Source organism: Falco cherrug, chromosome 15 (assembly GCF_023634085.1).
Source record: "Falco cherrug isolate bFalChe1 chromosome 15, bFalChe1.pri, whole genome shotgun sequence".
NCBI classification, from domain to species: Eukaryota; Metazoa; Chordata; class Aves; order Falconiformes; family Falconidae; genus Falco; species Falco cherrug.
The window spans coordinates 17,653,402-17,668,538 of record NC_073711.1 but is presented as its reverse complement, the minus strand read 5'-3'; the positions used below and the strand labels follow the sequence as shown (position 1 = coordinate 17,668,538).

Genomic DNA, 15,137 nt, shown 5'->3' with positions numbered 1-15,137 from the left:
CAATGTGGCACTTATTCAGGATGGAAATGTATCAGAGAAATCACTGGAGAAGAAAGAAAAAAAAAAAAAAAAAGGGCCTGTGTGTACTTTCCCTCGGTTTTGAATAAAATTGTGAAACCAGGAACAGGGTGAGAAAAGAACTTGCAACAGGTTCACATATGCACTATAATGTTTCTATATGCACTCATTTAATTCCAGGAAAATTGTTGCAGAGTGATAGAAAAATCAGATGGCAGACTTGTCTGTGGGACAGAGATGAGAGTACTGATTCTACTTAAGCACTGCATGAAATTTGTTGTTAATGAACCATATTCTAGTATTACACATTGTTCTTTTATGAAAATTTGTACTTCTTTGGTACTTATTTCTTAGCATATAAAAACATCTGCATGCCAGTGCTGTGTAGCTGTGTGCTTTTTACTGAGCTATGCTGCAGAACCTATCACATCCTCTAAGCAATTTCTGAGTTTTGGGAGCTAAGTAATGAAAGTAGAGACATACAGCTTGGTAAATATTTTGGGGAAAAAAAAAAAAAACCCAAACACAAACCCAAAACCCAAACCTCAAACCCCACTCTGAACTACTGCTTAGTTCTGTATTTCTGTATTCTAAAATAATGGCTTTGCTGGGTAAGTTTTGGAATAGAGCACGGGATGCAAATGGTTTATATGGCCACAGTGGTTTTCAGAAGTATCCTGAACATCACTAAAGAATCAGTACTACAAGGAGAATCTGACCACTGTATTTGGTTGCTCCTTGCAATTGCAAAATCTGTGGTCTTTATCAATATTCAGACAGTCAAACCATTTTCCCCAAACTATTAACAGAAACCCTTTATATATTGAAGGCAGGTCTACATTTGATAGTTTATAGGTAATCTAAGAATAAATTATTTTTAATAGATTTTTTTCTGAATCTATATTGAAGCATTTGCATTGTGCTCATGGATTTATAAGAAAAAGTATTATCCTTTATTAGATCACATAATGTATCTTCAAAAATAAGTTTCTCAGGCTCACAAATGCTTTTTTTGGCCCCTCTGTATGGATATGGAAAAGAATCTTGCTTGGAGGAAGAGAGCTCAAGGGAGAATATAGATGTCCTGTTAATCAGGCCATAAAAAAGAAAGGAGAAGCTATGATGTGACAGTGACTGGTGGAAGAAAATCTGGCAAACAGCAGAGAGAAGATTGGGAGATATGACAATTTGGGGAATGCATGTATAATTTATAAATCCAGACTTATTTTATGAATTTCATGTACCACTCTATTCCTCAGTCTGTATTTAATCTGCCACTTGCTGGCTGGGACTGTCATAGATCACACAGTCTATGCAAGAACAAATGCAAGAGTAATACAAGAAGAGATAACATGAGATGATTTTTTTCTCAGTAAAGCATTGAATATGCTAAATAGACTTGTTAAACTAAAGGAAACTGATCATCTCAGGTTGTCTGCTTCTAAATTAGAGCAATGGAAGTTGCCTAGTAAGAAAACAGATGAAAAAAGAATGCATTTTCTCTGAGCTGGGCAGCTATCTGAACAAGTGAGAGAAAGCTAGTCCCAAACAAATGAGAGAAAGTTTGCTGAGCAAGCTTGCAGGCTGATCTGGAGGACACTGAGGCTGTAATACCATGAAACAGTTGTCCAGAAATTCAAGGTCTTACAGCGTGCCAATGGTCCCAGAAAGAAGTTTTTTATTTCCAGGATTTTTATTTGCTTTTTTTGCTTTTTCTTGTGGAAGTTGCAAGTCCAGGTGATTTCTCCATTAACATGACGTGTATAATAATATGAATTCAAGGGCTCCACTTACTTTCTAAGTACCATACGGTCTCAGAAGATGAAATTAAACTGCAGTAGTCACGAGGGGAAGCCTTATACCATGGAGAGGTTAGAACTAGCTTTAGAGGTCTTGATTACAGACTCTGAAGGCTGCCTGAGAATAGGCATCAGTACCTGTGTGTTGCAAATGGTCAGCAAGCATTCAGTGCTCAGCTGTAAAGCACAGCAACAAAAGCAGCATGACCCGGTCTATTATGAGAGGGAAGGGAGATTTAATTAAGAGTGATTAGAGGAAATGAGAAGCAGGCAGGAGGGAACTGTCTATCACAGACAAGTTGGTGCCTAAAAGGAGCTGCATATCAGGATGGAAGTAAGTTTTTTAAGCAGTCTTAGTAAAGAAAGATAGGGGGGAAAAAAAGAAAAAAAAACCCAAAAAACAGATCAGAGGAGATTTTTTTGGCGTGTTTCATGTTTTCCTGTCAATGGCAGAAAAGAAGGGAGTGGAGCAATCTAGTTCAAGGGTAGAGAAAAGCTGTACAGCTGAACAGGTAGGGAACGTGAAGTGGCAATCCTTCTATCAGATGAGTCTCTGGAGCTGGGGATTGAAAAGTGAGGCTCTGGCAATGATGAATAATAAGCAATGCATTTTCACATCCTACTAGAAACAGCGGATGGATGTTTTGACCCCCTGGTTTGCGTGAGGTTTGTAAGGTTTTCCTGCCTGGAGAAGTAATACATCCTCCACCAAAAGCTGGCTTTAGGAATGTGTCTGCCCTAGGCACATGGTGAAATCTTTTCATTGTGCACAGACGGTAGAAAATGTGTTGTCTGCTGCCACTGGATGCTTATCCTTGCTTACAGACACGGTCTCATCACAGAATTCCTTCTGCATGCTCATTCAAGAATGTGTATACAACCAGAGAATTTTGTTGCTACTTACTTCTTCTGCCAATCAAGTGTTGTGAATATGTTAAAGGTGTGTTGTGGAGGAAGTGCTTGCTGGTGGTGTATTTCTAGTAACATGTTGTTATGGTCATGCCCACAGATTCAACAGCACAAGTAGGTACAAGGGTGAGAGAATTAGTTGAAACAGAAAAATTAACGTTTATTAATATCTCTAAAGCACATGCTATTTTAAAAGGCCTGGTGAGTTTGGCCTTGACATTCAGAAATAAAACCACTTTGCTGCGGAGTGAAGAACTAAGTTTTGTTGGAAGTGCTGGATTCACTGGAGAGTTTTAGAAATAAATCTTATAAATCTACAGTTGAACATTTCTTCTCTTCATACAGCAGATCCCAACTCCCACCTGTGCAAAATACAAAAGATATAACAGAATTACATAGAATGTGTTCATTTTGACAGAAGTGTCAAGTTTGTCTTAAATTTTTCATTTTCCATAAAACATCACTGAAGCAAGCACAGTTAAGAGGAAATACTTTAGAATTGCTTTTCAAAAACAAGTTCTTCTGGCAAATCAAAAGAGCATTTTTTCAACAATTATTAGCTATTTTTAGATTCTGTTGTAATATCCACCTTTCTAGTTGCCTTTTATTTTCGTACCAGCAGGAATAAAAGTATCTGTAAAAGAAAAAAATGATTTATATTTGGCTTACCCTTGGTTCTTAAAGCTAACTCTACTCAAAGTAGTTTCTACTATCTAATAATTGTTGTTGTTGTTTATAGTAAGTCTCCCGGAGCAAAGCAAACACGAAAATGCATAAACATTTCCTGTAGAAATCCAGACTTTTAAACCAACTTCAGTGAAATTATGTTTACATTGATGTATCAGAGCAGAAACAGCATATTGCATGTCTTGCTTAGACAGGGATGTAAAACTGCACTTTGCATGTCTTGCTAATTTCATTGTTTCACTTCTGTGTAGTGTGTCTTTATTTCATTTTTTCTTGATTGATTCAAATTATTCTAGAAGGTGGTTTTGTGTAGATTCCATTCTAATGAATGTTCCATTTGCATGTTTTAAAATATTTTTTTGATTCGGAATCTGAAAACTAAACAGAAGTAGTATCAGGCACTATGCAGAAAGGATTCCTTTCTCAGCTTAGCTAATCCTTGTGGGCATGTTCCTCAGTACTTGACTTCGATAATTCTGGAACTCTGTTGAACTGGAAAGAAGTTGTGGGCTATGCACAACTGTGGTATTGGACAGGATCACTGAAATTCCTGCCATTCATAATCACAGTTAGCAAGGATGTCCTTTACAGATGCTAAACTGAAGTACATGGTAGTAGGACTCCTTACTCATATCTCATATGTGAGTCCTCACATTTTTAGTTCTTCTTATCAGTATGTTGATTTGAAACACATTTACATTCTTGTAGCTAGTTTGAACTTTCAATTCTTTAGACAGATATGTATTTATGATACTTCTTTTCTGATGTTACAAATCTGTTAAACTGTATTTTTGGCTCTGAAAATAGTTAGGGGATTATTATTGTGCCTTACCGCTAGATGTGTAAATTTAAGACACATTCAGAGACAGTTACATGCTTTTGACGGGAATCTGACTTGGAGCTGGAAAAAAAATACAGCTTTGTGAGAATGCAGTGAGTCTTGGCTGCCTGCAGTCATGTCCATTTTAATCTAATATTGTGCTTGTTAATTGGTTGGACCACCTCACTGGGGCATAGATGCCAAGCACTAATAGCTTTATATAGGCACTTTGCATAATGAGGTAAGTGGCACCATTTGCAGCTGGGAGACCCATCACACTAACATCTTCAAAGCACTGATGCCTCATGTCTTTTTAACAATGAAGTACACCTGTTGGCTTTTCTGTGCCAAATCTGACCCTGAATGGTGGAGGGATGGAAAGCATGGAAAACAAGGCAAATTTTTGTTGCCAAAAGAGGGTAGCTATACTGCAGCTGGCAGCTTGGACTGCTTATAATATATCTAACAAGAAAACACTGCCTGATTATGGCTGGAGAGGAAAAATTAAACCACCCAAAACAGAGATTGTGGCCTTGCTCTGAGAAATTGACTGATGCTGATAATTCTCCACAGAGAAGGAACAATGTTGTTCAGTCCGGGTGGTGGTATGAAAAGTTAGGATTCCTGGGCCATAGATGCTGTGTGGAAGGTCTGCCTGCTCCTTCTGAGTTAGGGTTTGGCTTTGCTTTTCCTTTCTTCATGGCCAAGATCTTCTGAGCAAGGTATCTTTTTCCTGCTTTTCCTGAACAAAATTAGAATATATTTTTGCTGCAATGTTCAACATCAGATTCCCACCAGATCTTGACAGTAGCCCAGGATGATATGTACTTAGAAATCACATGATTCAGTTCTCAATGGATGCTTGACAGGTGCTTTAGGCAAGTGTTGCTTTAGCTACCAAAAATTCTATTTGAAAGAGTGTTTGGCCTAAGGGATACGTAAGCCTGTACATCGACATATTTCAATTCAATATAGAGCACATGCATTGCTTAGGACATTTTATGTCCTATTCTATTATATATTTGTCCATTTATATTAATTCTCAGAATTTTAGAAATGGGAGAGTGTTCTGTATGTTACTTGATGTAATATTGGGATCCTGCAGTGGATATGTATACATCTTTATTTCTATCCTATCAGCTGCCCTCCTTGTATCTTATACCCATCTCTTGCAAATATTTCCCAATCTCTCTTTTGAGGCTGAACACTTCTGAGAGAAATATCTTTTCCCTGCTTTTTCTGCCAGGTAGTCTTTTTTAATGCAGCTATTTCTCAAATCCAGCCTTTGTGCTAGTTCTGAGGCAACAGTAACCTCTTACATAAAGCAACAACATCACACAAGGAATACCAATAGGGATCAAGAATAGCTCACCAACTAGAGAGATACCATCCAAGAGAGTTATAGGGAGGCATCTAGCTGCTTCTTTTCCACAGTGACTGCATACCCTCTTTTCCACTTGGTCTAGTGCTTAGCCATCTGGAAACAAGAGGGTCGAGAAGGTGACATTTTTACTTATATGCAACTTTCATTTTACATCTCAGGCTTCCTGGTAATAAACCTGCATGGAAATAAAGTACCTGCAAAGCAAACAAAATTCTCAAGTGTGAGAATGACAGAGTTACAGAATCACTGAGGTTAAGAGGGGTGTCTTGAAATCATCTAATCCAAACTCCAGCTAGTGTCTGGTCGGGTTTTGTGTATCTCTACGGAATCATCAAGAAGATGTCTCTTCTTGCCACTGTAACACAATTGAACAGCTGCTGTAACCAAAAAGCAATTACTGGTGTAGCAGTACATGGCTTGTTTATCAAGGGCTTTCCACCTTTTCCTGATGACTGCTGGAACAGAGGAAGGGTTTAGGAGGAACAGAAGGAACAGAACTGGACTTTTAAACAGTTACGGGCTTTTAACTTTTTCTCGTGTAGTAGTTGTGCATTGTGGAACCTGGTGATGCAACAGGCTCTCAGAACAGGTTTAGGTAAACCTGTAGTCTGGTAATAAGTAACGAGAACAAAAATCTTCCCCTAAAATACCCTAGCTGGAGTTCAGCCATTAAACTAAGACCAAGCATTGCAACATTTGGCATGGAGCGGAGGTGTATGTCTGTTACTGCTCCAAAAGTAGGACCAGAGTTCACTTTCTGTTACATGTGTAGCTGTATTTTCTGGCTGCGATACTGTGAATACATATTTTCTTGTGTTAGAGGTAGGTCTTACTATTGAAGTTTAATTTAGGTCTTTGCATATTTAACAGTCCTGCGTGTTTAAAAATGCAAATAATAACTTTTAAAATGTTCTGAATTTACTTCATCACTAAGATATTTATACACCAAACCTGGGATATTTTACAGGTTCTTAGATTAACTTTGCAGACAGCTTGTAAGTGAGTGTGGGTTACTCGTGTGGTTCGGTGACACGTTTTGACAATCTGTTGCCAGAATATCTGTCTATCAATAAGTTTATCAGTAGACTTTGTTTATTAAAGAGAAAAGTAGTAGAAGTCTTTGTTTTTCTTTTCTGCTTAAGAAACAAGACAGATTGTCAGTTGACTTTTTTAATTTTTCTATTTTTTCCCTATTTGTTTGTTGTTTGTGGTTTTGTGGTTTGTTTTTTTTTTTTTCTTCACTGCAGTATTTGTAGTTTGATTGGAAATACCTGCAGGAATAAATTCTTTTTTCAGTAATGAGGATTAAAAGAGAGCACCAAGGTATTACTATACTCAGGCAATATTCCTTGGTGTCTTATATCAAGCATTCCCTGAAAGTAAAGATTTGCATGTTCCATGTTAATTATCCCATCTATAATTTATACCATCACCATAATATGCTAACGAAAGCACTATTTATATTAATAAAGCATTACATTCATAATAACAACTCTTCGCAGTGGTCTTCATTCTACATATAAACCTCCTAACATTAACAAGAAAAAAAAATAGCTCTCCTCCAAGCAAAAACTAAGTTAGTATGTCTGGCAGCTTACAGAAACAGAGCACATCCACAATCATATTTTTCTACAATCTTAAGGGTATTTCATACCTCAGTCAACCTCTTTTTCTCCCTCAGGGATCTTAATTCTCTTTATCTACTCATTAGCATGTAAAATTAACACCGTTCCTGAGAATATTAGTGATCAGAATTTTAGTAATGCTCATATCAATGTTAATCTCACTGCATTTTCCATGACAATTAAGCAGATAGTAGAATTATATTGTAAGAGTCCTGTGACATCCATGTTTCTCAAATATTTGTCCTCTGTACTTGTGCATGAGACTTTTTTAAAAAAAAGACTAGTGCACTTCAGAGGGACAAATCTATTTTTGCCTTTTCTTACTGACATTACTGTAATAGTTGACACTTATCAGTAATATTTAATCATGGTGCAGAGTTGCTTCGGGGTGACTTATCTGAATCATCTTGGCCTATCTCTTTAAAATAAATCTGTCATATATTCATAGACAAACATAGAGGTCAGATAATGTTAGTTGTCAGGTCTGACTATGCCCTGACATATATTTTAAAGCATAGAGAGACCAATCTTAATAGGAGAACAGAACTGTTGGATTTAAATTACATGCTTTTCATCCTTTTCTTATTTGAAAATCCTGTCTGCTTAATTTGACAATAAATTAAGCACCAGTGTTAAAACTAGATTTTCATTGAGACTGAAGGGACAATATCCCTGTTAAGAAGAAATGATGGCAATGAAGAGGTCTGGTTCTTTCACCTTTACCTTAATTGAGCTATATGACTATGGATTTAGATTTAACCTGGTATCTTCCTATCAAAGATCAGTATCAACAAATTATGTGATTTTAGGATACCTATGAAAAGATGGCTTAGTTGGTATGTTTCATTATTCTTTTGTCTTTTACCTACCGCTACATTGGCATGTCTTACCTGTGCTGCCCCAAATCCTCCTTGGTGATGAGAAGGGAACTGGCTTTGTGGAAAACGGAGGGATGCTGGATGGTTTCTGACAGCTGAGGAAACATTACATAGGTAGCAGCCTGGAAAAGTTTTCAGTTCCAACTCTTTTTCTTTTTTTTTTTTTGTCAGTTATCTTCCAGCAGGAAGACAGTGTCAAAGGCAGCCACTAGAATAATGCAGAGATGAGAGTTTGTAAAATGGAAATGCAAATAGGCTGTGAAGACCACTTCCTTCTGTTGTCTCTCCCCATATAAAGCTCTGGCCAGCCTCTGAAAGGGGAAAAAAGGTATTTATATAAAAATATGAGTTATATAAAAATGCATATATAAAACTGAGTTATATGTCTAATGTGTCAAGCAATTTGTAATAATCAGAATTAATTTAACAGGAAAGTAAAATTATATAGTTACATATTTTACTAAAGCTGTTCCATGGCAGTGAGCATGATTAAAAAAGAGCAGTTTTCATCCTATAATTTGTATTTTAAAGTTAAATTATAATAATGCTGTCATTCATGTTTCCATTATTTTTAATAAGTAAATTGTTTACCATCGTAATCTTTTTATAAACTGGATTTCTATCCTATGAAAAGATAAACAAGTGCTTTTCCAAAATTACTCAATTACAGAATTTCTAAGGATATTCCTAACATTTAATTTTCACCCTATATTTAATCTTCCCATTTGTGTTTATAGAGGTTTTTCCCGGTTCTCATTTCTAAAATGTGTCTCCTGGTGAACATTAGTTACTGTTGAACCTATATAAGCAGACATTTATTGACACTGTTAAAATAAACTTAGTGCCTACAAAAGAGAGCTTCTTTATACATTTTTATATGTCTATTTATCTTTTTATTTCTGCCAGAGTCAGTAAACAACTGCAGTAGCTCTCCTTTATAGATTGTAATGACCTGAGTGGAAAAGCTTGGCAATTTTTTAATTAATTCTATCAAATATTAGTGCATATGGTTGGCGAGGTATTTATGATCACCGGAAACAATCCTGGAGTTGATTTGTTGCACTAAATGCGTAGGGAATCATGCAGTTTTAGGGCTGGGGTATCATCTAGTTTATTAAAGAAACCAGCCTGAAGGCGACCTGTGGCTCGGTGCTGGGGCTGGGCTCAGCACTGCAGCGGGAACGCTCAGCCAGAGGTGCCCACTGTGCTTTGAAATTTTGAATCGAGGGAAGATCTCATGGCAGTCAGGGGGCCCGGCGGGGAAGGGGAGGGCATCACCTTGGCAGGGGGACCATTACGGAGTCCAGGTTGTGCTCCTCTTTTGGAGCTCGGTCATTGTTGTTTTGGAATTCACTCTGAGCGCAGTGCCTTCTCCTGAAAAATAATACGTTTGTCGTTTAGTCCACTTTTTTTGCCACGTGGCATAAAAAGGAATTTGTATCTTTTCCTACCTTTTGTATCTTTTACCTGCTTTTTTAAACAGCTTTCTGTATGGTTTGGAGTAGATATTTTACGTGGGTCCTTTATCAAATCTGTAACTGTATTTAGGATGGTAAGCACACTACCACAACAGAAAGAAATGTTTCCTCGTGTGGTGTGTCCTTCTAATGTTGTTAGGTTAACCCAGTTCAGGAGGAAATATGGGCAACCATAACTTTTTGAAACTCCAATTCCATCCCAGACTGGTGCGCAGAAGGCATAGCTCATCGTCCCATAAACAAAAATATCACCAGAGGCAGAGTTTTGTATTAAACTGTATTCACCCATTGTTAAACTTTCTTTGTCTTTTGTTTCCACTTACATCAAACAGGCTTTTCATTAAGGAGCTCCCATTTGTTCAGAATTAGCTTCAAAAAGAAGGCAACTGAGTTGACAGAATGTAAAAAGTCAGCAATGTTTTTCTGAGGGGAATGTACTCTCACTACCATCAGTTATCCACTGACTTAGCACTAGTGTTTGGTTCTAAAAGAAACAAGAAATACCTTACTTTATTTTTATAAATGGATAGGAACACTATATATAATATTAATTCTTTGAATTCTTTGTCCACAGAAAATGCATGCAAAATAATGTAGAAGAAACTGCATACCTCGTGGATGAGCTGTGCACAAGTAAATGCTACAATTAAACACTGCAGGTTTAAGAAAACATTTTAATTTACAGAAATGTTACTATTAGTACAGAAAAAGGGCAATCTTTCCTGAAAAGATATGGTGCAAACACTACAAATCTCCTTTGGAAACCAGCAAAATTTTTAAAAGGGTCTGAGATAGAAGAATTTTTCCCTGTGGCATTAAAAAAGAAGAAAGTAGAGCAGAAGAAAACCCTCAGTTGTTCAAAAAGTGGATACATATGGTTCCCAAGAAATCTTGTAAGCTCAAATTTTGCTAATTCTAAACAAAAACATCTAAACAAAGGCTAAAGAAAAATACCTTTAAAAAAAATTGGAAATGATGTCACTGGAATGTGTACAATTATTTGGACATTACATGGCAAAGGATACATTTGTGCTGGCAGAAGGTTGGGTAATGGAAAGAGCAGATCTGCTCTTTCTTTTACTAATTTCAATTAATTTGATTTTATAAAGCACAGGCTGATTAAGGAGATTGCAACAGTCTAAATATTATATGCTTCTTGAATCTTTACATTTCATAGCTGTCAGTCTCAGTTTATCGACAGGTAGTTGTCTTTTTGAAAGTGAATTTAGCGTGCTAGGAATCTTGGACCAACAGCTCTGAAACAGCTATAGGAAAGGGGTAATTCTTTTTCTAGACCACCTCTTTAGTCTGGTTTTATCTTGCCTTCTAGGCTTGCAAACACAGTTTAGTCTCTGTGCCAACTCACTCCTTGACCTTCTGCTGAGAATGACATTAGTAACGCCAGTTCTGGTGATAGTTCGTGATGTGGATATTTATCTACTAAAGCTGTGGACCAAACCCATCAGTTCCCTTCATACAGGGCACAACGCAGCCGCTGGGCAGCAATGACTTTCAGCCTTTACTGTCTAGGACCAGAAGTGAGCCAATGACCTTTACATGAAAGGCAGTATTGCCTATCAGAACCATCATAGTAAACACTCATTTAAAACACTATTTTAAAACTGATGAAGATATACCATAGTCGCTAATCAAAGAATAGCTTTAGTGCCTTAAAAATGTTAGTGTCATCAAAATAAATTACAACTGATTTTGAGCAGTCGATGAAGATAAAGTTCAGGGGCCATGACAGAAAGAGACCTTGGGATGGGTTGATACATTATTAATACAGTTTGTTGGGTCAAGGTTCAAAATACATATTAAACATTTACTCTTTTTTATTGCTCTGTGCCACACTTAGCACTGATCAGCATATTTTAAGAAAGTTACACGTTTTGTTCAATTATTTTTTTTGGCACAAGATTAGTATGTGTGTATGTGAACATACAGTTAAGCCTGTTCTCTGAAGACATTCAAAACCCACCTGGATGTGACTCTAAAACCTGCCACAGGTTGTTGGACTAAATGATCCCCACATGTCCCTTCCAACCCTGACCATTCTGTGATATATATATCTGTATACAAAAACACATGCGTGTGTATATATAGACAGATCTGGGGTTTATCTTTTCTACTGTTACATCATTTGCATGACTTTTTTCCCCTCCTACTTCCACCGATCCTTGATAAGATTAGACCCCGAGGCAAAAAATCTACAGGTTTGCCTGCTATTTTGACTTTCCAAATAATTCAGGAGGAATACCATAGAGTAGTTCCCCCCCATTCTGTTTTCTTGCTTCCCTTCCTCCTCCTCTGCACTTTTCTTGCCTTTGTTAATGATAAACAATTTTTTTACTCTTTTGACTCAGTAACCCTACTGACCCTTCATCTGTCAACGGAATAGGCAATTAAATCGATGCTAAACAGCCTCAAATCATATATTGCTTACACTCCTGTTGCTGCACGCTCAGAATTCACCTTATATTCCAGACCTCAGCTGTAGTTAGTTACTACAGCACACTAAAACTTGCTGTACCACCTGTTCTCTAAAGGACTGTACTGTAGTAATATGTTCCAACAGTTACTTACATTTCAAGGTACTATAAAGACTTTTTTTCAGTGTGTTAATGGTATTGTTGTCTTTCTGCAGGTACTATCATGTGTCTGAATCATGTTACATTGGATCAAAGAGCGTGTCTCTTGTCATGTGCTCATGTCAGCACACAACAGGTGAGGTATGCTGAGTATGTTAAGACAGATGTTATTTTTTCCCTCTAAGAAGTAGAATGTTTTCTAGACTACAACTGGAAATGACACTTATACCTATTTTGACAGCCAAATCAATGTTATTCAAAACAGTCATAGGTGTTTATGACAGCCTGAGTGTTAATACTTCTAACATTTCTGAAAACGGCTGCCATGTGCAAGGTTTCCTGTGAGTGAATCAGAGTTTCAATTCTTTTTTTTTTTTTTTAATTTAAAAAGTGTTTTAAATTGGTAGGAAAAGAATTTCTGCCAAAAAGGACTTGGGAAAAGCTTAATTAGTTCCTAAGTGGTAAGAGAATGCATCGAATCCATATATTTATTGCACTACTACTAGAATTTAATGGAGAAGTGTGAAGGAAGAAATATGTTTGTTTACCTCTAGTTAAGAGTCATTTTTCCAGTAGTGATGGATGGGAGTTCACACGTATCCAGAGCTAAGGAATACTTAATGTCTCTAATTACCTAAGCATAAGACATCTATAATACTGTACAGAAACTTCCAAAGTCTGTTAAGATTTGTATTTCTTCTTCCAAATATTCCTTCTGGTAAAAATAAGAATTTATTTGAATTCTTTGTATATCATAAAAATTTAACTTTCTTTTTGGAATGAAGGCTTTGAGGGAAGACCATGGGAAGAAAGACTTGAGCAGATAAATGCAGCTGATGTGTAGCAATGTTGTTTGAGTTTGACCATGGGTTTGGTGCCAAATTGCAGACTTTTCATCATTTCATATACCGGTACTTACCTTTGTGGAAGCAAAACCCTCATGTTTGTTGTAAACTGATGTCATTCCAGGTAACACAACGGAAGAAAATGCTAAAGATCCAAAACTTACTTATTTTTGTTGTTGTTTGCCTTGCAAAGGTAAGTCTTTCTCCTATAATACAGATATGTTTCAGAAGTTTATAGGTGTATTTGTGGCAAAGAGTTGTAGACTTTTCTCTGAAAATAGAAACTCTTACTCATGAGAATTCAACTATCACACAGTAAAGAAAATTATTACAGTAAACATAACCTTTCTGTATAGATAGCAATGAAATGCTTCACAGTTATAGGTTCAGTTAGTTTTTTCATGTAGCTAAATCTTTCCAAAGATGTGTGCATTTTCGGTAACTCTGTTTCATGCTTTAATGTATAGCTTATACCAGACTGTCTTTGCTAGAAAATCCCATGTAAGAATTTAAAAATCTGGATTTGTGGCATTAATATAGTTTAAAAAAAAAATAAAAATCAATTCATGATTAGTCTTTCCACCTGCTTTTACCTGCACAAAAATTGAGAGCAGTGTAGCATCCAACACAGGAGAAACAATGCCACTTCATCTCCATGAAGTGCACACCTGACTGACAGAATTATGTGCATAGATAACATACTAATAAAATGGCTTGGACTATATTAAATTGGATTAGCTATCAACTGGTTCCTGAAGGAAGAAGGTTTGGTATGTGAAACCGTTATCTATGCAAGACTTTTTTTCATTTAACAAGTAATTCACTGTAATTAAAGTTTAAATGTAATAGCTTTCACTGTAGTATCCTGAGAGAGTTTACCAAAGCAATAGCCTAACTATATGAAGGCAGAGGTAATTTTTTATCCATAATGTATTTATGGAAATATGTCTATTATTTCCTAAAGCAGAAAATGATACTTTTTAAAATTACATTTTCTAAGAAATATTTCTTGTAATAGAAATTTTTACATTGTGCATAATTTATGGGTTTTGGAAACAGCTGATTAAAATGATGTCCTTGGTAGAGGTGGTCCAAAGAAGTCTTTGATATGCATTAAGATCACCTATATTTACAATACCTTTTTGATAATTTTATTCAGATGAATGTTCACATGGAGTTTTCACAGGGGGAGAAAGAACACTGTCTAAGTCTATTTGTGTTTATAGGTCTATTCTATGTTTACAGAGCAGTTTATTTTATGTTCTGTTTTTAAAAAACGAAAAAAAAAATCCAATATGGGCTCTTTTGAAAACAAGAAAACTGTAATTGAAGGCATTGATGGATAGTTACATTAACAGCTCGTCAACAGCTAATCTGAGACCATCTGTTCTTTAGTGCTCTGAAAAGGTTAACAGCAGGTTAAGGATGCCTCTCCTTGCCACGTATTATAATACAGACTTGCCAGGATGAAGGGATGGTTCTATAGTGCAGGACTTCTGGCGAAGCGCGTTGTGCTGAAGTTCAGTTTGCGCTGCCAGAAGTGGCCACACAGGACAAGGTTTTTCCAGGCAGGCACATCGTTAACTAGTGTAATTTTTTGTATTTTTTTTTTTGGCAATGTGGTTTAAGCAGACTTAATCAGCAAGCAGGTATATATGTCAAGTTAAGAGATAGGTAATAAGTATAACTGAAGTCTTAAGATTTTATATTTTTTTGGGGTGAGGACCGTGGATTAGAGAAAAAAAAAGGAAAGATTTAAAAAAATTATCAGAAAACAATGAATGTCCAGGAAAACTCTGAAGTTGATTCATGAACAATGCATTATCTACAGAAAACTGATTTTTCAAAAATTTTGCTGTGTATAATCAATTTTCAATATATTGTGTTAAAATGAATAGTGTAGTCTCTGGGGCAGAGCTGTTGTATTTATATGGAGCTTGGCACAATAGGTTGTGGTTCCCAATCAACCCCTGATTAGCTGTTTCTGTGAGGTGTTAATGTCAGGGCTACAGTTATGCCTGCCACCACCTATGGACCCTGATGATCTGACTTTTGACCTGTGCACAGCTTGACCTTGAACATGTTTCCTCACTGTGGATAGTG

The 15,137-nt window shown here is 36.5% G+C and overlaps 1 long non-coding RNA gene across 2 annotated transcripts in view; it reads left to right on the top strand.

Moving 5' to 3' along the window:
• Positions 1-6,341: 6,341 nt before the first annotated feature.
• LOC114015057 (uncharacterized) overlaps positions 6,342-15,137 on the top strand; it is a 441,731-nt gene continuing 432,935 nt past the window's right edge. For both annotated transcript variants that reach the window (XR_003558806.2, XR_003558805.2), the window contains exons 1-4: positions 6,342-6,439; positions 8,292-8,448; positions 12,246-12,325; positions 13,159-13,227. This is a non-coding gene — a long non-coding RNA (uncharacterized LOC114015057). The remainder of the gene's footprint in view (positions 6,440-8,291; positions 8,449-12,245; positions 12,326-13,158; positions 13,228-15,137) is intronic.